Source organism: Theobroma cacao, chromosome 7 (assembly GCF_000208745.1).
Source record: "Theobroma cacao cultivar B97-61/B2 chromosome 7, Criollo_cocoa_genome_V2, whole genome shotgun sequence".
NCBI classification, from domain to species: Eukaryota; Viridiplantae; Streptophyta; class Magnoliopsida; order Malvales; family Malvaceae; genus Theobroma; species Theobroma cacao.
In genome coordinates, this window is record NC_030856.1 from 6,002,250 (window position 1) to 6,025,819 (window position 23,570).

Genomic DNA, 23,570 nt, shown 5'->3' on the forward strand with positions numbered 1-23,570 from the left:
GCCTTTCGATAATTATAAGTTTTGATGTGAGTAATCAGTTTTTAGTTTATTAAGTAGATGTTAGTTAGATCAGAAATTTGTATCATTTGGAGGATAATATTTTAATATTATATTTTGAGACTTAAGGTTTTGTGAGGTGTAAATTTTGAATAGATTGTGGAGATATTATATTGATTAAGTATGATGTTGTTGCCTTGCATGCTTATAGGATTTATCTCATTAGTATGCGGAGTTTGTTATGTTCTAAAACCTTCGATTTAGAACGTGACATTTTTCATCCCCTACCACTATTCAATTCATTTCGAGCCAAGACATTAGAGGTTAAGAATATTGAAGGAAATTTAAAATGAACTTATTGTATTATATCAGATTGGAATCGGATAGACATTAAGAAAGCTAGGCAGAAAAACCATTAAAACAGGTTCACTAAACTCGGATTCTAAATTGGATTCTTCTTCTTTTGCAATTTGGATCTTAATTATTTGACCAGATCTTGCAGACCTTTGATGATGTTATTGATATACTCTTCTTGAAGATCTCTGTTAGAAAGAATGTTCTTGAGCTTGGCATGGTTTCTCTTCAACAGACCAGATATTTCATTGTCCTTGTCTATCACCAACTTGATGGCTTTGCTCAAGTTCTCCTTGGAAATCTTGCTGTTTTCTCCTTTTTCATCTTCGACAGCAACCTTGAGTTCCTCTACCATTAATCTGGTGTTCAGAAATTGTTCTTTTAAGCGGGGAATCAACACAATTTGGCAGTCACTGTGCAAAGATTCCCACATGGTTCCCGCACCACAGTGATTCACGAAGCACACAATAGATGGGTGACAGAGTCATAGCTCTTGGGGAAACCAACCACCACTCAGCAACCCTCTTCCTTGAATCCTTTCTTGAAACCCCTCAGGTAATGCCTCTTCAACCCTTGTGCATCCGTCTGGTGGTGTTAAAGCCACCAAGAAAGGTTGCCCTGATAACTCAAGCCTAAGAACTAACTCTTGAAACTCCTCATTTTGCAATGTAATCTGGCTTCCAAATGCACAAAACACCCCAGAACTTGGCTTAAAGTTGCTTAGCCAATTAGCCCATTGGTCTTCAAGCTGTGTGGCATTTGTTTCAGGGAGGCAAGGCTCGGTTAGCATAACAGGCTTGCCAAATGTTGAGCAACATAGTCACAAAAAGGTCCCTCAATTTCACGGTGAGCCCTAAAGGCTATGACATCACTGCCATTCATGCTAGTTATTATCCGGTCCTGAAATGACAATCCTATTCCAAAGATTTTTCGTGCAATTGTCAGAACGGAAACCTCTTCAGCTTTGAGTTTCACCTTGGGAGAAGGATAACTAGTAGGAACTTCTATCAACTCTTCTATAGTCATTTCCTTTGTAACTTTCTTTGTCGACGAATGCGCGTTTGCGGCTGCAGTCACCTCAGCATAGTAAATGGACTTGATGTTGACTTGGTGCGTCAGGGCTGGAATCCAATACCCCAAATCATAGAAAACTATATCAGCTTTATAGCCCTTAAAATGGTTTCAACTTGATCTCGAGTTTGATCAAATGCAATAGCAAACAAGCTATGTAGTGGTTCAGGAACATCGGATGTAGTTTGGGCGCTGGCAGGATACCATCTATATGTTGGGTGAGGGCTGATCATGCATCAAATACAAATAAAACGTAGTAGAAATAAATTTAAAATTAAATTATGCCTCACCTTCTTAAAATCTCTTTGATGCCAAATTAAGTAAGAATTAAATTGAAAATAAAATATATATGATCATATCAAGTTTGCCTAAATAATAAAGGTTGATGAATCATTTGTTAAATCATCAAATTAGCCTTCAAAAAGCTCAACCACCTCAACCTGACTGTTGCAAACCAAAGCTGTCCAAAGAATCTTTGTGTAGCCTTTAATGGTGATCCACACTAATGAATTAGAAAATCTTCTTTAAAGATTGGGAGTGCTATGCCTTGATAATGTGCTAGCAAAGATGAGTTTCATAAACTCATAATCCACACAAAATTGTGGGGCTGAACGCACAAAAGAAATCAAGAACGCAAAGAACGACAAGACAAAAGGAATTTCTAATGTGTCGTTCTTTTTTTTTTCAACCGTTTTCTCTCATTTTGTTTGGAGGCTATAGCAAGGTATTTATACCTTGGATTAATTTTAAACCCTAATTACAAATCTATTTTGTAACTACCAATTAATCCAATAATTTGAATAAACAATTTAATTAAGTCCTTAAGAAGCCCAATTAACTTAATTATTTAATTTAATCAATTAGGCCCAATAACTTAATTAAACAATTTAATTAATTAAGCCCAACAATTTAATTAAACAATTTTAATCAATTAGGCCCAATGACTTAATTAAACAAATTTAATCAATTAGGCCCAATAACTTAATTGTTTAATTTAATTAATTAGGCCTAATGACTTAATTAAACAATTTAATTAATTAGGCCCAATGATTTAATTAAATAATTTAATTAATTACACACAACTTAATTAAACAATTCTAATCAAGTGCTTGAGACGCTCATAACTTCCAATTTGATTAAGTCCAAGTTAGTCACCTCTCTCATTTTATTTTCAGCATTCATTTTAGGTGTGTGACTCATTAGGCTTCTAACATGTTAGTAATGAACTCAACATATAATTCTTAAGTTAAACTTAAAATTAGATAAATTTAAACTACTTTAAATTTATCATTAATCAAGTTAACTACTTAGAGTTCATAGACCAAGATTAGGATCTAGCAATCCATCATGGTTACCAAAATGTTAGAAGAGTCAAGATGGTTTGACTTAACTTTTCAGTGATCAGCCTTTCAGTGTAATTCATTCCCTCATCATATATCTCAGAGATGATAAGAGCATGGTGCAATGTCTACTTTTATTAATCTCCATATTTGTTCTTAAAGTTTGATCATCAACTTTATAAAGAGTTATGAAACTCCTTTCATAATCTTCAAGTCGCCTTGGCTAAAGATTTTAATAAGCTAATATCAACCAAGAACAGTTAGGATATGTCCCTTGTATCACTTGGGGTGATGATTCCTATATTGACCACTCATGTTTCTTCACTTGCTACATGTTATACCTAAAAGCATTTTGTTTTGACATCATTGGTTAGGCACTTGTAAGGATGAAATCAAAGCATAGCACTCCACACATAAGATAACCTGGTGTCTCAAGTCTAGAGAGTATTTACACAACTGACATATGAGAAGTATTGCATAGACACTTGAGTGAATTACCAAATGCACTTCTTATGACGGGTCATGTTCAATGAACTTGCTCTCTTAGGCAAGCATCTACATTCTAGTTCCAAGTATTTCTATACTTCAACCTATAAGATCGGTTGCTTACTTCTCAAGTAAGGAATATAAAATGTATCAGTCTCTAGGTATCATTGATGTCCAGTCCCAATGATACATTGACCAGGAATATTTTGAGATTACGCTTTGATGCATAAAGATCTCATAACTGGAACCCATTACAGTTCCCTTGCAATGCATATTAATCTCATGGACTTCATCCAATTAGACTTATAATTTTTTATAGTTGATGTCTTATTGATGAAGGAAAACTTTTAATCATTCAATATGAGTGATGTTGTTGCATGTTTGGAATCAAGTTTTAACCAATCTCAATTAGCTGCAGGGTTCATTCCAACACTACATGGGAAACAACAAGAGGAAAGAACTGAATAAGATTTGGATATTGGTTAAATTGTTCTAACTTTGGCTGTGCTTCTTTAGGCAATAAGAAGGAGAACTTGTGGCCTTTCTCAACAAGCTTGTTTGAGAGGTGAAGGTAAGGGATGAAATGGCCAAAGGCAAACCATGGAAACATGGCTACGTGAAGCTTGGAGGAGTTGGGATTTCTCATCTTTGCCTTGCAAACTGTGTTACTGTGACTGAGTTCAAAGGAAGTTATATATATCAACATTATGTGGCTGACAAAACTGCTAGAAATTTTGTTGGCAGAGCCAAAAAGCAAGTCTTCATAGTAATTACCATGACAGCATCCAAATTTATATAAGACCCTACTTGACTTAGGCACCCTTGACAGCAGAAAATGGGTAGAATAATGATCAAATACTTAAAATTTATTTTATTAAATTAATTAAATAAGTAAGTAGTTATATTAACTTTACATGAAATAATTTAAATAAGGTGGGGCAAGGTGGGGCTCTTTTCAATGGTACAAGTGCCTTTAATGAGAGGACACTTTGGAAATGATCCCTTCACCAATATGATCCACTCATACAATGTCCTTAAATTAAAAGTCACTTATGACATCTGGTATAACGTTAAGAATTGAGTTCAATGCTTTTAGGAGTTCAACAACTTGACTTAACAATATTTACGAAAAAAAAAATGTAGATTCGTGGTCATAAATATGTCACTGGATATTATGTATTTATTAGTGTTGAATTATTGAGTAAGATGTATTCGATTAACCAAATGAAATAGTTGGTTCAAAGCATAGTCTCTCATGTAATTTCATTTAACTTTACATGTTTTTACCAAATGAAAGTTCAATCGGATGATATGAGTTTCTAATCAATTCGATATCCATATTATATTAGCGCAATCCAATTGCAAAGATTTTGGACTTAATTGTCTCAATAGCAGCCTCTTCAGCTTTTAAATAAAAGAACGAAGAATCTTTTAAATAAAGAGAACAGGTCCATGACAATTGGACTAAAGTCGATTGAAGTGCAAAATAAATGATGAATGGGCTTTTTAGATCTAATTGGTCTTGAAATTAATTAAATTAATAATATTTAATTAATATATTATAATAACAATTGATGTCAGGTACTAGATAGATTATTCTTATTCATTAAAAATTGTTAGATGAATGCTAAGTTTCGTGAAGAACGTATGCCCCGTCTGCAAATCTTAGGCATTAGCCACAGGGTCCAAGGATGTGGAAAACATGGGGTCCTTTAATCAAATCAAAAGTAACAATAACAACATGGCTACTTCACATCAATAAACAGCAGTGGGACGGACATCAATAATTGAGGTAAGGTTTGCAATCCAAAAGCAATCATACGGATACAATGATTTTCCTTTTTTTTTTAAAGTAAAACAATTGAATAAGTTCTTAAATTATATAAAAAATTTAATTTTTTTATATTTTTATTGTGTTTAATTAAATCTTTGTATTTTAATTTTAAACCAAATAAGTTATTGTATATTAATTTTGAGTTAAATAAATATTTATAATTAATAATTGATTTAATTAAAATATTATTTGTCATTTTATGTCACGTGACGTTGACGTGACATACTTATAATTAATGTTGATGTAATTTGTTGACATATTATAATTGATGATGATGCGACATGTTAATTTGGAATTAAAATGTGATTATGTAACATTTTTCACATCTCATATCAATGTCATGTCAGTGTCATATGAATATAAAATGATATGTTGCATTTTAATCATAAAGACTTATTTGACCCAAATAAAAGTATAGGGGTTGATTGAACACAATAAAAAAATAAAGACTTACTTGGATTTTCTTGAATAATTTAGGGACTTTTTTGAATAGTATGGTAAAAAAAAATGAATAGATGCTTTACATCTAAGTCTTTATCAGATATACTTCTCATGTTTACTTCTTTAATTTTTTGAATATATATATATATATAATCAAATATGTTAAAGTACTTTTAATTCCATGCTTAATTCAAAGAAATATAAATTAATCGAGATGAAATTATCAAGTTTATGAAGTTTTCATCTTGTTACAAGTGGTAAGGTTATTTGTTTTCGAGGATAACTGTTTTTTTCTTAACTAACATTGTAGCTTAATTGATATTTGATGCATTGCTCCATAAAAATTGAGTTAGCTTAATGATAAGTTTGTCAAATAAGTAATTTATTTCATGAACAAATCTAGAATCCTTGCAATTTTACATGACTGCATGCATGCTGACAGAAAGCCTACAACTTAAAATTATCATATGAATGCAGATTTGCTTTGTTCAGTTTGAATTTATTTAGAAATATTATAGACAAAAAAATCTAGAATATAATTGCTGCTCATCTTCTTGTCTTTTGGGATTTTTTGAAGATGACAATATGTACAACCATGATAATAATATATATGTAAGGAGGGATTGGTGTTTAGTTTTATGTCTTTTTATTATTTCATGTATATTTAATGTTTAGCAAATTATATTTTTATTTAATAACTTATACTCGAATGTAGAGTTTCAAAATCAATTCGATATCCATATTATATTAATTTAAAATATTATCTTTTTTAATATATATTTAACTGTAGAAATTTTATTGTATCAAATAAATACTTAAACATTTTAAATTATTTAAAATTTGACATGCATGATTCTTGTGCATAGATCACGAAAATCCAACGGTTGGATTAATCAAATATAAATAATTTTTACACTAATGTAAGTAAATCCCTCGTCTCGTCTATCTCTATATATATTTATACTTATATAGTAATATATAAGAAAGCATATGAACCCTAAATGTGTAAATAGTTAACCACATATATGCTCTTAATAATTTATTAAATTAATTTTTTACCCTAAATTAATAATTTTATTTTTAAATTAAAATATTGATATGCAAATATTTTAGATATGAATTAAGTTTTTATCCTTCCAAAGCACACAGAAGTCAAAAATATTTTTTAAAAAGATTCTACTCTGTTCCAAAAGCCCAAATGAATATCATTTTCCATACTAATAAAGTAAATCTTCGGTTTGAATAATTTTTTCCCTTTTATATCTTACTCTAAAGGGTAATTCATTTTAATCCTGAAATATATATGGATTTTTTCCCCTATTTTTTTGGCTATGCTTTTCCAAATCAAGCCAACTTCTTAATATTTGTATATGTTCTTAATTAATACATCTGTGCTCCCCGAGATAAATAAATGAAACAGATACTATTACCTTTTATATTTAGATGGCTTTTAATTATTCTATGGGTTTGGCACGTTTATGAGTTATACGTCTAAGTCTACTGTGGTCCGACTCTTACTGTCAATGTTGTGGTTGCTCCTCCATCGGATCTCGAGGAACTGAGGGATATGAAGAAAGAAGTCACGACTATGAGGGATGAGATGTGGAATATGAAGTCATATCAAGTATTATCAAGAATTGCGTAGATCCTCCAATATGTGAAGCCGACAGCCAATTTAGAGACTTCACAACAGCAGTCGAGCCCTTTTAATAATAAGGAGGCGCGACTGAAGGACAATGACACTAGTTAGATTGTAGGTTTATTTAGTTATATATATTTTATTGCTTGTAATATCGAATAATTTGTAATTTTTTATAAAAATCAAATATTTTTTTTTGTAAATATTAGTATTTTTTAATATTATTGTTTACTTATATTTGTATTATTCACTTGGAATGATAACAAGAATGAACAAAACCAATCAATTTCAATGTTCCTAGAGAAAAAATGGTTTCATATATATTCCACTTTATTACTAATGGAATTACCAACTGATATAGCAGTTTACCGATGAAATTATGTACAGCGTTAATGACAAAATAAACTTCATCATTAGCAGAAATGAAGACATCATCTATGAAAACTATATACATTCGAACTACTGAGTTTCGTCAGTACTTCTGTTGAAAATTTTGTCTATAAATTATAGACAAAATTTATTGATAAAATGCAATCAATAGAGACTAATCATCCCTTCTACGGGTTGGATGCTTTGCTGACTGAGTTTCCAATAGAATATTCTGTCAATAATTTTTCGACAAAATATTCAAATACTGATGGCATGCTCTTTATCGGTGGTGATATTTTCCACGAATTTTGAACTTTTATCAACGGAAAATTTCATTGGTAAAAGTGTTAAATTTGGTAGTGGACTAACTATCGTTAGTCAAAATGTCACTTCTTATTTCATGCCACATGATGCTAACATGGTATGTTAACATGTCATAACAGACGATGACATGACATGTTGAAATGATATAATTACATGGTATTTTTCATTCTTTAAGTCAATGTCATATGAGTATAAAAATTACAAAATGACATTTTGATTAATCATAGTTAGTCAATCTTTAATAAAAACGGTCTATTTGAATTAAAATAACAGTATGAGAATTTAATTTAATGTAATAAAAAATAAAAATTTATTTAAAATTTTTTAATAACTTACGATTTATTACAATTTGGGTTTAGGTCTATATTAGTTTATAGATGGGTAACAATTTATTGCAATTTGCAAGAGAAATCTTTCATTACTATTTGAGAGATTCTTGATTGTTTATCATATTCAGATTTTATTATCAAGGAAAATCTATCATGCACTAGTTATTTGAGAAACCACTAACATTATTTATTTATTTATTGTATGGAGCAATTAACAATGAGTTCATGCACTTTTGGACTTTTGAGGGATTGGGCGAGGAGAGATGCATAAAAAAAAATGAGAATCTGATGGAGTAGATATAACTTTTTTTTTGTAATACCCCAACTCAAAAATACGATAACATTATTATGTTTACAAAATCCTAAATTTGATAAATAGGTTTTATTAAAATTATAAAATATTTGAGTTTATAATAGAATAGTTTTATATTAAGGACTTTTTAGCAAATAAAGTGGTTTTATTTTTATTGGGGTCATATTACATTATCATGTTAAAAAAAACAGTCAGTTATGTCTCATCACTTTTTAAAAAGAAAATCAATTAGTTTTATCTAAGTTAATTCTAAAAAGGAAAAATAGTAAGACATGTTTAAAGGAAAACAGGTAAAGTCAGTTTATTTTATCACATATAAGGAAGTTAAGATCAGTTTTTATTAGCACGTTTAAAGAAAAGAAAAATAAAATAAAATAAAAAATTCCATTTGTGAGAAACTAATCCTAGAGAAGAAGGTAGAAAAAGGAAAGATCTATTCAAGAAAGCAATGATTAAGGTATGATTAGGTTTTAACTTTAGTTTATATTTCTTTAATTTCCGTTCAAATCCGATACTGTTCTGGTGGCATGATGGGTTCCAATGGAAATGTCTTGAAAGATCTTTCCAATGATTTATATAGCATTTCGTTTGGCTTTGTAGTTAGAAAGATATGAATTTTTGAAGTTAATTGGAAACCTGATTTTAACAGTTTTGACGACCCAACTTTGGGTCAACGGAACTTCATATTTTGGTAACATTTTAGATTATTTCTTTGAGGGCTTTTGTAGTATGAAATGAGGTGTTTAATTTGATGTCAATGGCTCAGTTTGGGCTTCCTTTGTTAGGAGAATTAAAGCCTCAAAGTAGATTTGTTGATACTAAAAACCCAAAAATCTGGGTAAGTCTGATAATTTCTAAATTTATGGCTTTTGAAACTTGAGAATCTTGTATTTGTTTTAATTAAAATAAATTTTGGTGTTATAGTATGATATGAATACTTCAAATTGGCATTAATTTTATCATTGAAAATAATTCGAGTTAAGAGTTATAAGTATTTGAAGTAAGCCAAATGGTCATAAGAATATGAAATTTCAGAATTTATGAGAATTTATTTTTAATTATTTCAAAAATTATTCTTCACCTATATTCTACCTATTTTGATAGAAACTTTAGAAATTTAAGCTATTTGAATTTTAGTGAATTTTTTTATGAATAAATATTTATCTGATAAATTAATTTGAATTGACATATTTTGAAAATTTTTATTAAAAATCTTCAGATCTAATTTTGGCTCATTAGTTGGTGTATTATCCCCCTGCCTAAAGAGCAGGGTTCGAATCCCCCCTCCCCCAAGTATAAAAAAAAAATCTTCAGATCTAATTTTGGATTTGTATTTAAAATGTTTTCACCCAACGTCATATTTTTACTGATTTTATACTATAATCTATGAGTTTCTAAGTTTTGAATGTTTTATGTATTTATAAATTATTAAAAGAATAAAAATTGATTTTCGATAAGCAAAAGAGATGCTGCTCCTTAAATGCTTAGAATGACCACCAAAGAGTCATCGTTCGTTTTGATAAGTTAGAAATGTTGGTTTCTAATTTCGAGTATTTTGAATTAATAGGATTCAAGAAGATTCTAATTCTTTTTCTTTTGATTTTGGTTTTAGCAAATCAGGTAAGTGACTGATATCCCTTCGGTGTTTTCACACCCTAAAATTTACCTCAATGTGATTTTCATACTTGTACATGATATTTTGTCCTATGATTTGTTAAATCGGGTGAGCATGCTAATATATGTAAGTAAATATGATTTCAATTTTTGTTCTGGAAAATGAGTTTTATCATTGTATGCATATATGATTATCTTTGTAAATATTTAATTTGAAACGATTATGTTTTTGATATGCATGAGAAAGTGGATACACTATTTTGTGAAATTCAGGTAATATAAAAATATATGTTTCTGTTTTGTCTCCTAATATGTTAATGTTATGATCCTGCCAATGGGGGTTAAATGTTGGCCATGTTGACATGTATTATGTGATTAGAGATCGATCTCTCAACCGCACCACCAGTTACAGAATAGTGGTATTTGTAATAGCTGTTCAGAGCAGTCAATGGTTGCTTCTGATACGATTGTGACCCATGCCATAGGGGTTAATTGTGGTTTTGATATGATTATGACCCGTGCCACTGAGGTTAATTGTGATTTCTGCTATGATTATGACCTATGTCGTAAGGGTTAAGTATGGCCATAGTATTTTACAGGAGATCAATAAAAATTTGAAATTAGTGTGAATTTATATTTTGTTCTGTTATCTGAAAGCTTTGAAATTGTGTTAGTTATGTTATCGGAAGAGAAATTACGTTTACTTTTGTAATTTAAAAATGAAATTTTGCAATATATATTTTTGAATGAGATTACTTAAAATTTTGTTTTGACACCTATATATGTATTAGTAATTTTGGCCTAAATGTTTGGAGTATGCTTAGCTCGGTTGAAGGGATGTCCGTTACTTGCTGAGTGGTTATACTCATTCCATTAATTCTCATCATTTTACAGATTTCAACATCTTTGAATGTTTGGGAGATAGACTTGCTTGGCGAGAGTTTTGGTTAGCAAAATTAACGTATGCCTTTGAATAATTATAAGCTTTGATGTGAGTAATTAGTTTTTCGTTTATTAAGCATATCTTAGCTAGATCAGAAATATGTATCATTTAGAGGATTGTATTTTAATATTATATTTTGAGACTTGAAGTTTTGTGAGGTGTAAATTTTGAAAAGATTGTGGAGATATTATATTGATTAAGTATGATATTGTTGCCTTGCATGCTTATGGGATTTGTCTCATAAGTATGTGGCGTCTGTTATGTTCTAAAGCCTTTGATTTGGGACGTGACATTTTTTATCCCCTACCGCTATTCAATTCATTTAAGGCCAAGACATTAGAGGTTAAGAATATTGAAGGAAATTTACAATGAACTTATTGCATTATATCATATTGGAATCTAATAGACATTAAGAAAGCTAGGCAAAAACAACGCTCAAACAGGTTCACTAAACTCGGATTCTAAATTGGATTCTTATTCTGCTTTTACAATTTGGATCTTAATTATTTGACCAGATCTTGTGGACTTTTGATGAAGTTACTAGTATATTTTTCTTAAAGATCTTTGTTAGAAAGAATGTTCTTGAGCTTGGCATGGTTTCTCTTCAACAGACCAGCTATTTCATTGTCCTTTTCCATCACCAACTTGACGGCTTTGCTCAAGTTCTCCTTGGAAATCTTCATGTTTTCTCCTTTTTTAGCTTCAACAGCAACCTTGAGTTCCTTTACCATTAATCTGGTGTTCAGAATTTGATCTCTTAAGCAGGGAATCAACACAATTTGGTAGTCACTGAGTAAAGATTCCCACATGGTTCTTAGACCACAATGATTCACGAAACACCCAATAGATGGGTGACAAAGTAACAGCTCTTGGGGAAACCAACCACTATGCAGCAACCCTCTTCCTTGAATCTTTTCTTGAAACCCCTCAGGCAATGCCTTTTCAATCCTTGTGCATCTGTCTGGTGGTGTTAAAGCCACCAAGAAAGGTTGCCCTGATAACTCAAGCCTAAGAACTAACTCTTGAAACTCCTCATTTTGTAATGTAATCTGGCTTCTAAATGCACAAAACACCACAAAACTTGGCTCAAAGTTGCTTAGCCAATTAGCCCATTTGTCTTCAAGCTGTGTGGCATTTGTTTCAGGGAGGCAAGGCCCTGTTAGCATAACAGGCTTTCCAAAATGTTAAGCAACATAGTCACAGAAAGGTCCCTCAATTTCACGCTGAGCCCTATAGGCTATGGCATCACTGCCATTCATGTCCGATCCTGAAATGACAATCCTATTCCAAAGATTTTTTGCACAATTTTCAGAATGAAAACCTCTTCAGCTTTGAGTTTCACCTTGGAAGAAGGATAACCAAGAGGAGCTTCTATCAACTTTTCTATAGTCATTTTCGTTGCAACTTTCTTTGTCGACATATGCGCATTTGCGGCTGCAGTCATTGCGGCATAGTAAATTGACTTGATGCCGATTTGGTGAGCCAAGGCTGGAATCTAATACCTCAAATCATGGAAAACTATATCAGGCTTTATATCCCTTATAATGGCTTCAACTTGATCCAGTTTGTCCTCGCTTAGGTTGTGGCAAGACGACAATTTGTTTCACATGAGGGGGGATGTCCCACTCACTAGGATGCCCTACTGGGTGAATAGACCCCGCATAACCCTCCACCAAAATAGTTATTTTGTAGTAGTCAGCGCAGAATTCAATGGTTTCACGTTTGCATTTACTGAAAAATTCAATGAACTCAATATTCAAGCACAATGTAAATACTATGTCAATTAAGGTTCAAATAAGAAATAAAGATATTCTGACCTTATTGTTGCAATGGCATGGCTGCATGGTAGTAAATCTGTTTGGAACTCACAACATGAACACGTCTTCCTAGACAGGTTTACAAGTCCGTCCATCTTCCCATCTTTAACTTCGAACTCCATTCGATTGATAGGTTTAACCACAAAGCAATGTGCATCATTGAACCGTTTGCTCAACTGCTTGGCAACCCAAGGGTTGAGAGGCGTGGTCACCTTGACGGCTTCCTCGTACCAGTCATGGAACCAACGCTAGAACATGTCTCTGATGAACTCGAACAAAATAGTTGTTAGCATTTATCTTGCATGCTTCAAGCATGAGTTAACACATTCCGCAATGTTGGATGTCATCATTTGGTATCGCCTTGCTGGTGAACAGGCATGTGCCCATCTCTCAGGGCCTATTTTCATAAGGTCTGCGTGGGCTCCCGCGTGAATCTGCTTAAGCTGGTTCATATGTTTGTTGAAATTGAAAACCTTATAGCAATCTCGAGCAAGGGTAAAAATCATAGAAATGTCGTCGCGCTTGAACTTGTTTTTAAAGTTTTTCTTCAAGTGGTACCCGCATAAACCGTGGTGTGCTTCTAGGTATACATTTTGGATTGCTTTCTTAATGTCGAGATGTTGATAAGAAATGAACATAGTGTTTTCAAGACAAACAACCGCATCACGCAGCTTGCTAAGAAACCACATCCACGAGTCTTCGTCCTCAACATGGCCAATGCCAAATGCAACTAGATATATGCACTTGTTCGCATCTTTGCATACAGCAACAAACAGAACACCCTTGAACCTACCTTTTAGATGTGTCGTATCAATTGCAACCATAGGACGCATTACATCCCTAAACCCCTGAATACAAGCCCCGTATGCCCAGAAATAATATTTGAATATTTCTGCCTCATCAGTAACTGTGTCGGGATTTTCTTGTTCTAGCATATAAAAATACGAGGGTAGTAGTTGAAATGACTCCTCTGGGGGATCGAAAATAAGCCTCTTCGCATACTCCTTCGCTTGCTCGGCCTTACCATACAAGCATTCCAATCCCCACTGAACCTTTATCTCACTAATTATGTCCTTAGGTCTCAATGCTACTCCATTAGCCTGAAGCTTGTTTGACATAAGTTGACCAATTATCTTCGCACTTATGGTTGCAAATCGCCCTTGCAAACCATCGACAGTACACGTGTGTACTTTGTGAAAAGTCCAAACTTTCCAATATTCTCCTCCTTCAGGTAACTTCATTGCATGCACACTGAACTTGCATGCCTTGTCCTTGCAACCAACCTCATAACGAGCTTTACATGACCTTTTTACTCTTATCCCAAACTGTTATTTCAGAGCCAACATGTGTAAAGCTCGTTTCAACTCGGCTTTTAAGGAAAATATCCTTCCTTTGTATAAGCGATCATCGGCACATGTCGACTCCTCAGTTGTAATTGTTTGGAAGGAGAACCTTTCTGCACCTGAAATTACCCACGTACGAGATATCCCTGCATTTTCTCTATCCTAATAACTGTCATGGAGCAATGTACCAGGGGAATGAATCCCGTTCGCATCAGCGATGGGGTTATTGTATATGGGGTCATCACACTGAACATCTCCTACATCAACACCTCCAATAGGTTCTGTTTCGCCTTCAACATTACTGCAAATTGGAATATCATTGTCATAAAGCCAGTCATCGTCTGAACTCTCATCATACCATTCATCAGGCCCATCATTTGAATTGTCATCAAATCTATCTTCACTGGTAGGGAACAAATCCTCATTTCCCTCATCAGATGTAGTATTATCCTCGAGCATCGCAGTGTCACCCTCCAACGTCGTAGTGTTGTCCTCAAGTGTTGCATTCTCATTTGAAAATGCCATTACAACCTGTACAGTTTCACCCGATCATTGCATTTGTTGGACAGAAGTAACTAATTGGTTCGATGCACATCTTGATCAAAATTGTGTAACCAACTATTCTATGAATGTCGTGTGTCTACCGAGCTACACAAATTCTTGTGCATATGTCAATTGCCATTGTTGTGGGTTACGAACCGAATGTTGTGGTATATGTGAAGCATTGTAAATTTCATTTTGATTGAGTTGATTACCATGTTGTTCAGCTTCTTCACGTGACATAACATTTGTTTGGAGTCCCTTAATGCTGACATACACAGCCGGAACATTCCTCTGTTCTAGCAGAATTAATGCAATATCCTCATCGTCCTTGGTAATTGGCCGTAATAGCTCTTCTGGTGTACTGATCAATGCATGTAACTCAATCTCGTCAATTTCTGAGTTTACCCCAACAACATCTTCAACCAGCTTCATCAATCCCACAAACGACAAATCACTCTTAACCCCCTGCATTCGTGACTCACCACCCTTGTAAATGCCATCCACCCACTGATCATTGTGTCTTATCACAAGTCACATAATTAGAACCCCATTGAAATTTTGAAAACAACAATAATTTATTAATCATTTAACACATTACATGACATGCCGTGTTCTAAAATTTGTCAGTCATGTTGTAACACGCCATGCATATAATGTAAAATGTTGAACACGTCATGCATATAACGTAAAATGTTGTAACACGCCATGCATATAACGTAAAATGTTGTAACACGCCAACGCCGACACACCAATCACTATAATTATTGTGTCCTTACACGAACTGGCCTAAAATACCCATGACGTGTGACACACCAATTAGTGTAATTACTGACTTGTTGCACGAATTGCCCTTAAATAACCAATGTTGTGACACGCTAAAATAACGCTAACACATGTTATAGATGCATGGTGTGTAACAACTCTGGGCAATGTTTCTAATCTATGTTCTAATTTACAGCAAATGTTTCAAATTTAAGTGTTGCAGCAATAAACCCAATAACATACCTTAATGTCATCTATGCTATAGGGTCTGTTAATCGATGACAATATGACTAGATGCTGAGAGATAGACAACAGCCCGATGACGATGGTGCTCAATAGAGAGTTGACAAAGCTCAAATAGTTCAGAGAGTTGATGACGATGGTGTTCACTAGAGAGTTGACGGAGTTGAGACAGTTCAGAGAGCTGAGAGAGAAAGATGAGCGAGCTCAAACAGCTGAGCATTTATTTCTATTTTCTTTGTGGTAGGAGGGAGATATCTGGAGCTTAATTTCAAACGATGTTTTTAAAGACATTTTGGTCTACTCATACTTTTTTTTAGCTAGAAACAGATAACTTTATATGGGTGGTTTTTTTTGAAATCACCTTATCAGGAGGTCCATTTTGCATAATTTCCTCTTAATCTTATTAATTAAAAATTGTTAGATGAATATTAAGTTTGGTGAAGAACGTATGCCAAATCTGAGGCATTAGCCACAGTGTCCAAGGATTTGCAAAACATGGGGTGCTTTAACCAAATAAAAAGTAATAAATTACATAAAATGGTTTATGGTGGCAGAATCAACGGAAGAAGCACTCCCCAGGTGTCTTATGACTAATCTGTTTACTATAACTAAGTTGATGTTTTGTAGGGTATCTTGTACCTGGACCTGCAGATATCTAACAGACAGTCAACCATTTATTTGTTGGCTCCGTAATTATCAAACAATTATACAGACCCTCATTATGCACTCTCATGCTGTAATATTAACTTTCAGTTATAATGTGCTTTTCCACTATTTTTTTCTTTTTCTTATTTTTTTAAAATTTTTGCTGTAATAATATGTTGAATTTGTCACATTTTTGGTTATCTACAGGATCAGAGTGTTGTGTTTCATTCATTACGTTGACTTATAGCAACTTCATGTGTGTTTAAAGTAATTTACTATCAAGGTAATTTGTGGGATGCTTGACTCTTGATCATATTCAGATTTTACTGATTTACTATCGAGGTAATTGTTATCACTCACCAATTATTTACGGACCCACTAACATTATTTATATATTTTTGTCATGGAGCAAGTAATAATTGATTTCTGTAAAAGTGGGTTCTTGTGATAGGGAGAGAAAGCGTTGCAAATAAGTAAAATGATGTGCCAGAGGTGGCAGAGAGGAAGATTGAAGCAGTTCCTGAAGTACTAAGTGCTATGGCAAATGGAAGACAATAAGAAGAGACTTAAAGAGACTTAGAGAGTACAAGATAATTAGAGAGAGAATTTAGAGAGAGAAGCTCTCAAGTTGAGAATGTGTTAGCTTGGAAGGGGAGAAAAGAGTCCTCCCAAATGAATTGTGAGGCTCTATATATAGTGCTAAAAGTGACGGTTACATAAGAATAGGCTTTAATGTGCCTAATGAATGACATTATTATGAAAAATATTAATGTAAGTAACCGTTACTGTAATTGGATGTAGTAAGACTTGTTCTTAAGTAAAGGTAATAGAAAAGAGGTGTACAAGAATAGGTACAAGAGAATAAGCTGTACGAGAATAGGTATAAGAGAATAAGCTGTACATGAATAAGTATACGAGAACAAGGTAAGAGGGTGAAAAACTTGTACTTCAGGAAATGGTTAAGAGAAAGACCTCTTAACTACCTCCATATCTGAGCCACCAAGCCAAACTCTCTGGAACATCCTAAGATGAAAGTAACCCATGAACCCTGCCACTTATTCTGAGCTACTTTCACTGTCATCCAAGTGAAGCGGTTATTCTATTCAAAGTGACTGTTCTACTTGTATTAGTTGTTCCATATGAAGTAATACTTTACTTTTTCTAATTGTTCTACTTTAAGTAGTACTTGAAGTAGCGCTTCACTTGTTTTAGTTATTCTGCGTGAAGTAACACTTCACTTGTTCTGATTGTTCTCTATACAACATTATGTTGTAACATAATTCTTTAGAGTAACAGTATTAACCAAAATCTAGTATCTACAATTTCATTCACTTTTGACTTTTGAGACATTTGGCTGAGGGATTTATAAGAAAAAAGACAATATGATGAAGTAGATATAATTTGTTTTCATCCCCTACTGCTATTCAAATCATTTAGACATTAATAAATACAGAAAACTTTCTAAAGCCAATACATTAGAGGTTAAGAATATTGAAGGAAACTAACAATGAACTTATTGCATTATATCAGATTGGAATCTAATAGACATTAAGAAACCTCACCACTAAAACAGGTTTACTAAACTCGGACTCTAAATTGGATTCTTCTTCTTCTTTTGCAATTTGGATCTTATTTGACCAGATCTTGCAGACCTTCGATGAAGTTATTGATATATTCTTCTTGAAGATCTCTGTTAGAAAGAATGTTCTTGAGCTTGGCATGGTTTCTCTTCAACAGACTAGCTGTTTCATTGTCCTTGTCCATCACCAACTTGATGGCTTTGCTCAAGTTCTCCTTGGAAATCTCCCTGTTTTCTCCTTTCTCAACTTCAACTGCAACCTCGAGTTCCTCTACCATTAATCTGGTGTTCAGAATTTGATCTCCTAAGCGGGGAATCAACACAATTTGGCAGTTACATAGCAAAGATTCCCACATGGTTCCACAACCACAGTGATTCACAAAACACCCAACAGATGGATGGCTGAGTAACAGCTCCTGGGGAACCCAGCCACCATACACCAACCCTCGTCCTTGGATCCTTTCTTGAAACCCCTCAGGCAATGCCTCTTCAATCCTTGTGCATCCGTTTGGTGGTGTTAAAGCCACCAAGAAAGGTTGCCCTGATAACTCAAGCCCAAGAACTAACTCTTGAAACTCCTCCTTTTGCAATGTAATCTGGCTTCCAAATGCACAAAACACCACAGAACTTGGCTCAAAGTTGCTTAGCCAATTAGCCGAGCTGTGTGGGATTTGTTTCAGGGAGGCAAGGCCCTGTTAGCATAACAGGCTTGCCAAAATGTTGAGCAACATAGTCACAGAAAGGTCCCTCAATTTCACGGTGAGCCCTATAGGCTATGGCATCACTGCCATTCATGCTAGTTATTATCCGGTCCTGAAATGACAATCCTATTCCAAAGATTTTCCGCGCAATTGTCAGAACGGAAACCTCTTCAGCTCTGAGTTTCACCTTGGAAGATGGATAACCAGGAGGAACTTCTATCAACTCTTCTACAGTCATTTCCGTTGTAACTTTCTTTGTCGACGTATGCGCGTTTGCGGCTGCAGACACCGCGGCATAGTACATGGACTTGCTGCCGGTTTGGTGAGCTAAGGCTGGAATCCAATGCCTCAAATCATAGAAAACCATATCAGGCTTTATAGCCCTTAAAATGGCTTGAACATGATCTCGAGTTTGATCAAATGCAATAGCAAGCAAGCTACCTAGCGGTTGAGGAACATCGGACATAGTTTCGGCGCCTGGCGGGATACCATCTACATGGGGAACAACAAGAGGAAAGAATTGAATAAGATTCGGATAGTGGTTAAGTTGTTCCAACTTTGGCTGTGCTCCTTTAGGCAATAAGAAGGAAACTTGGAGGCCTTTCTCAGCAAGCTTGTTTGAGAGGTGAAGATAAGGGATGAAATGGCCAAAGGCAAACCAAGGAAACATGGCTACCTGAAGCTTGGTGGAGTTGGAGTTTCTCATCTTTGTTTGAGATTCTGCCTAAAAATCGAGGAAGAATGAAAGAAGACGTATGTGTCTACCATCCAAATTATTTAAGACCCTCCTTCACATCTATAAACAGCAGTGATACGGATATCAATAATTGAGGGAAGATTTACGATCCAAAAGCAATCGTACGGATACAATGGTTTTCTTTCTTTTCTTTTTTTAAGAAAAAGCAAAAAAAACCAAATAAGTTTTTATATTTTTGTTGTATTTAATTAAGTTTTTACCTTTTATATTTAGATGGCTTTTAATTATTCTATGGGTTTGGCACGTTTATGAGTTAGACGTCTAAGTCTGCTTGTGGGTCGACTCTTACTGTCAATGTTGCGACCATTCCTCCATCGAATCTCGAGGAGATGAGGGATATGAAGAAAGAAGTCATGACTGTGAGAGATGAGATATGGAATATGAAATCATATCAAGTATTGCACAGATCCTCCAACATGTGAAGTCCACAGCCCACTTTGAGACTTCATCACAGCAGTGGGGCCCTTTTAATAATTAAGAGGCGAGACTGAGACAACGGCACTAGTTAGAATGTAAGTTTATTTATTTATATATTTTTTATTGATTGTAATATCAAATATTATAATTTGTCATTTTTTATTTATTTTTATAAAAATCAAATATTTTTTATAAATAATATTTTTTTAATATTATTATTTATTTGTATTTGTATTATTCATTTGAAATGATAACAAGAATGAACAAAACCAATCAATTTCAATTTTCCTAGGAAAAAATGGTTTCATATATATTCCACTTTATTACTAATGGATTTACCAATTGATATAGTAGTTTACTGCTGGAAATATGTATAACGTTAGTGACAGAATAAACTTCACCACTGATGGAAATGAAGACATCATCGACAAAAACTACATACATTTGAACTACTAAGTTTCGTCAGCATTTTTGTTGAAATTTCTGTCAGTAAATTACCGACAAAATTTGCCAACGAAATACGATCAATATAGACCAATCATCCCTTCAACAGGTTGGATGTTTTACTGATTGGGTTTTCGACAAAATATTCAAATATTGATGGCATGCCCTTTACCGGTGATGATATTTTCCACAAATTTTGAACCTTTGTCAATGGAAATTTTTGTTAGTAAAAGTGTTAAATTTGGTAGTAGACTAACTATCATTAGTCCAAATGTTACTTGATATTTCATGCCACATGATGTTAACATAACATGTTAACATGTCATAATAGATGGTCATATGATATACTGAAATAACATAATGATATGGTTATGTGGTATTTTTCATGCTCCAAGTCAATGCCATATGAGTATAAAAATTTTAAAATGATATTTTGATTAATCGCAGTTAGTCAATCATTAATCATAAAGGTATATTTGAATTAAAATAAAATTAAGAGAATTTGATTTAACGTAATAAAAAAATAAAAATTTATTTAAAATTTTTTAATAATTTAAGATTTATTGCTATTTGGGTTTAGATCATATTAGAGTATAGTTGGGTAATAATTTATTGCAATTTGCAAGAGAAATCTTTCATTACAATTTGAGGGAATCTTGACTTTTGATCATATTCAGATTTTGTTATCAAGGAAAATCTATCACGCACCAATTATTTGAGAAACCACTAACTTTGTTTATTTATTTATTGTATGGAGCAATTAGCAATGAATTCATGCACTTATGGACTTTTGAGGGATTGGATGAGGTGAGATTCATAAAGAAAAATGAGAATATGATGGAGTAGATTTAATTTGTTTTTCATCACCTACCGCTATTCAAATCATCTAGAGCCAAGACATTAGAGGTAAAGAATATTGAAGGAAACTTATTGTATTATATATGTCAGATTGGGATCTGACGAACATTAAGAAAGCTAGGCACAAAAACCGGTAAAACAGGTTTACTAAACTCGGATTCTAAATTGGATTCGTCTTCTTTTTTAGCAATTTGGATCTTATTTGACCAGATCTTGCAGACCTTTGATGAAGGTATTGATATATTCTTCTTGAAGATCTTTGTTAGAAAGAATGTTCTTGAGCTTGGCATGGTTTCTCTTCAACAGACCAGCTATTTCATTGTCCTTGTCCATCACCAACTTGATGGCTTTGCTCAAGTTCTCCTTGGAAATCTCCCTGTTTTCTCCTTTCTGAACTTCAACTGCGACCTCGAGTTCCTCTACCATTAGTCTGGTGTTCAGAATTTGATCTCCTAAGCGGGGAATCAACACAATTTGGCAGTCACTGAGCAAAGATTCCCACATGGTTCCATAACCACAGTGATTCACGAAACACCCAACAGATGAATGGCTGAGTAATAGCTCCTGGGGAACCCAACCACCATACACCAACCCTCTTCCTTGGATCCTTTCATGAAACCCCTCAGGCAAAGCCTCTTCAATCGTTATGCATCCGTCTGGTGGTGTTAAAGCCACCAAGAAAGGTTGCCCTGATAACTCAAGCCCAAGAACCAACTCTTGAAACTCCCCCTTTTGCAATGCAATCTGGCTTCCAAATGAACAAAACACCACAGAACTTGGCTCAAAGTTGCTTAGCCAATTAGCCCATTTGTCTTCAAGCTGTGTGGCATTTGTTTCAGGTAGGGAAGGCCCTGTTAACATAACAGGCTTGCCAGAATGTTGAGCAATATAGTCACAGAAAGGTCCTTCAATTTCACGGTAAGTCCTAAAGGCTATGACATCACTGTCTTTCATGGCAGTTATTATCCGGTCCTGAAATGACAATCCTATTCCAAAAATTTCGGGCAGAATTGTTACAATAGCAGCTTCTTCAGCTTTGAATCTCACCTTGGAAGAAGGATAACCAGGAGGAACTTCTATCAGCTCTTCTACAGTCATTTCCTTTGAAACTTCCTTTGCCAGATGAGCGTTTGCGGCTGCAGACACCGCGGCATAGTAAATGGACTTGATGCCGATTTGGTGAGCCAAGGCTGGAATCCAATGCCCCATATCATGGAAAACCACGTCAGCCTTTATAGCCCTTAAAATGGCTACAACTTGATCTCGAGTTTGATCAAATGCAATAGCAAGCAAGCTATGTAGTGGTTGAGGAACATCGGATGCAGTTACGGCGCCTGGGGGCATACCATCTACATGGGAAACTACAAGAGGAAAGAATTGAAGAAGATTTGGATATTGGTTAAGTTGTTCCAACTTTGGCTGTGCTCCTTTAGGCAATAAAAAGGAGACCTTATGGCCTTTCTCAGCAAGCTTGTTTGAGAGGTGAAGATAAGGGATGAAATGGCCAAAGGCAAACCAAGGAAACATGGCTACGTGAAGCCTGGAGGAGTTGGAGTTTCTCATCTTTGCTTGCAACCTGTGGGTAGTGTGACTGAGTTCAAAAGAAGTTATATTTATGAACATTATGTAGCTGACGAAACTACTAGCAATTTTTGATCGGCATAGGCAAAAAGTATGTTGTCATGTTAGTTACATAGCAGCATCCAAACTTATTTCAGACCCTACTTGACTTGACATCCTTAAACAGCAAGGAAAACATGCATAAGATGGGTAGAATTAATAATTTTTGTTCTTATGCGATTTCGTCAATCTGATCAATTTTTTTTTTTTTTTGAAAAGAAACATATAGATTGCATTAAATATAGAGCTGCATTCTAGCTGCATCAAGAGGGACTATTCAAGCTCAAAAACAACCTCGGATTGTAACGGGATCAAAAGGTCAAAGGGACAGCTAGCAAGAAACGACCCATCGATTCTTGTGACCTCTAGTCACTAGGCCATATACTACAAAAATCTACATAGGCTATCCATTGTGACATCTTCAACACGTCAGAAAACTTGATACCCTACAATGACTGCTTCCAAGCAAGTAAACAGCATTCCAATTTGTCGACTGGCCACACGATATAGTTGAGTTAGCACTTCCGTGGATGCATTTTCAACATTCATTGATTCAAGGGCAGATGCCTCTTACATCCGAATATTTAACTTATTTATTAATTAATTGATGTATAATTTTTTATTTAAAAATTAAAATTAAAATTCCTTTTTTCTTAATTTAAAAAAAAAAAAAAACGGATGTCTCCGTAAAGAAGGTATTTTCTCTCTCGGTAAAGGCCTTCGCATCGCTTGGTGGAAACAACACGCAAGTGTCGCAGGTCCGCCTTGTGATCTCGTAGCTCCTTCA

The 23,570-nt window shown here is 34.1% G+C and overlaps 3 pseudogenes; all 3 read right to left on the reverse strand.

The window, feature by feature from the left end:
* Positions 383-3,894, reverse strand: LOC108662737 (annotated as a pseudogene).
* Positions 11,558-12,513, reverse strand: LOC108662845 (annotated as a pseudogene).
* LOC18594098 lies at positions 17,794-22,938 on the reverse strand (annotated as a pseudogene).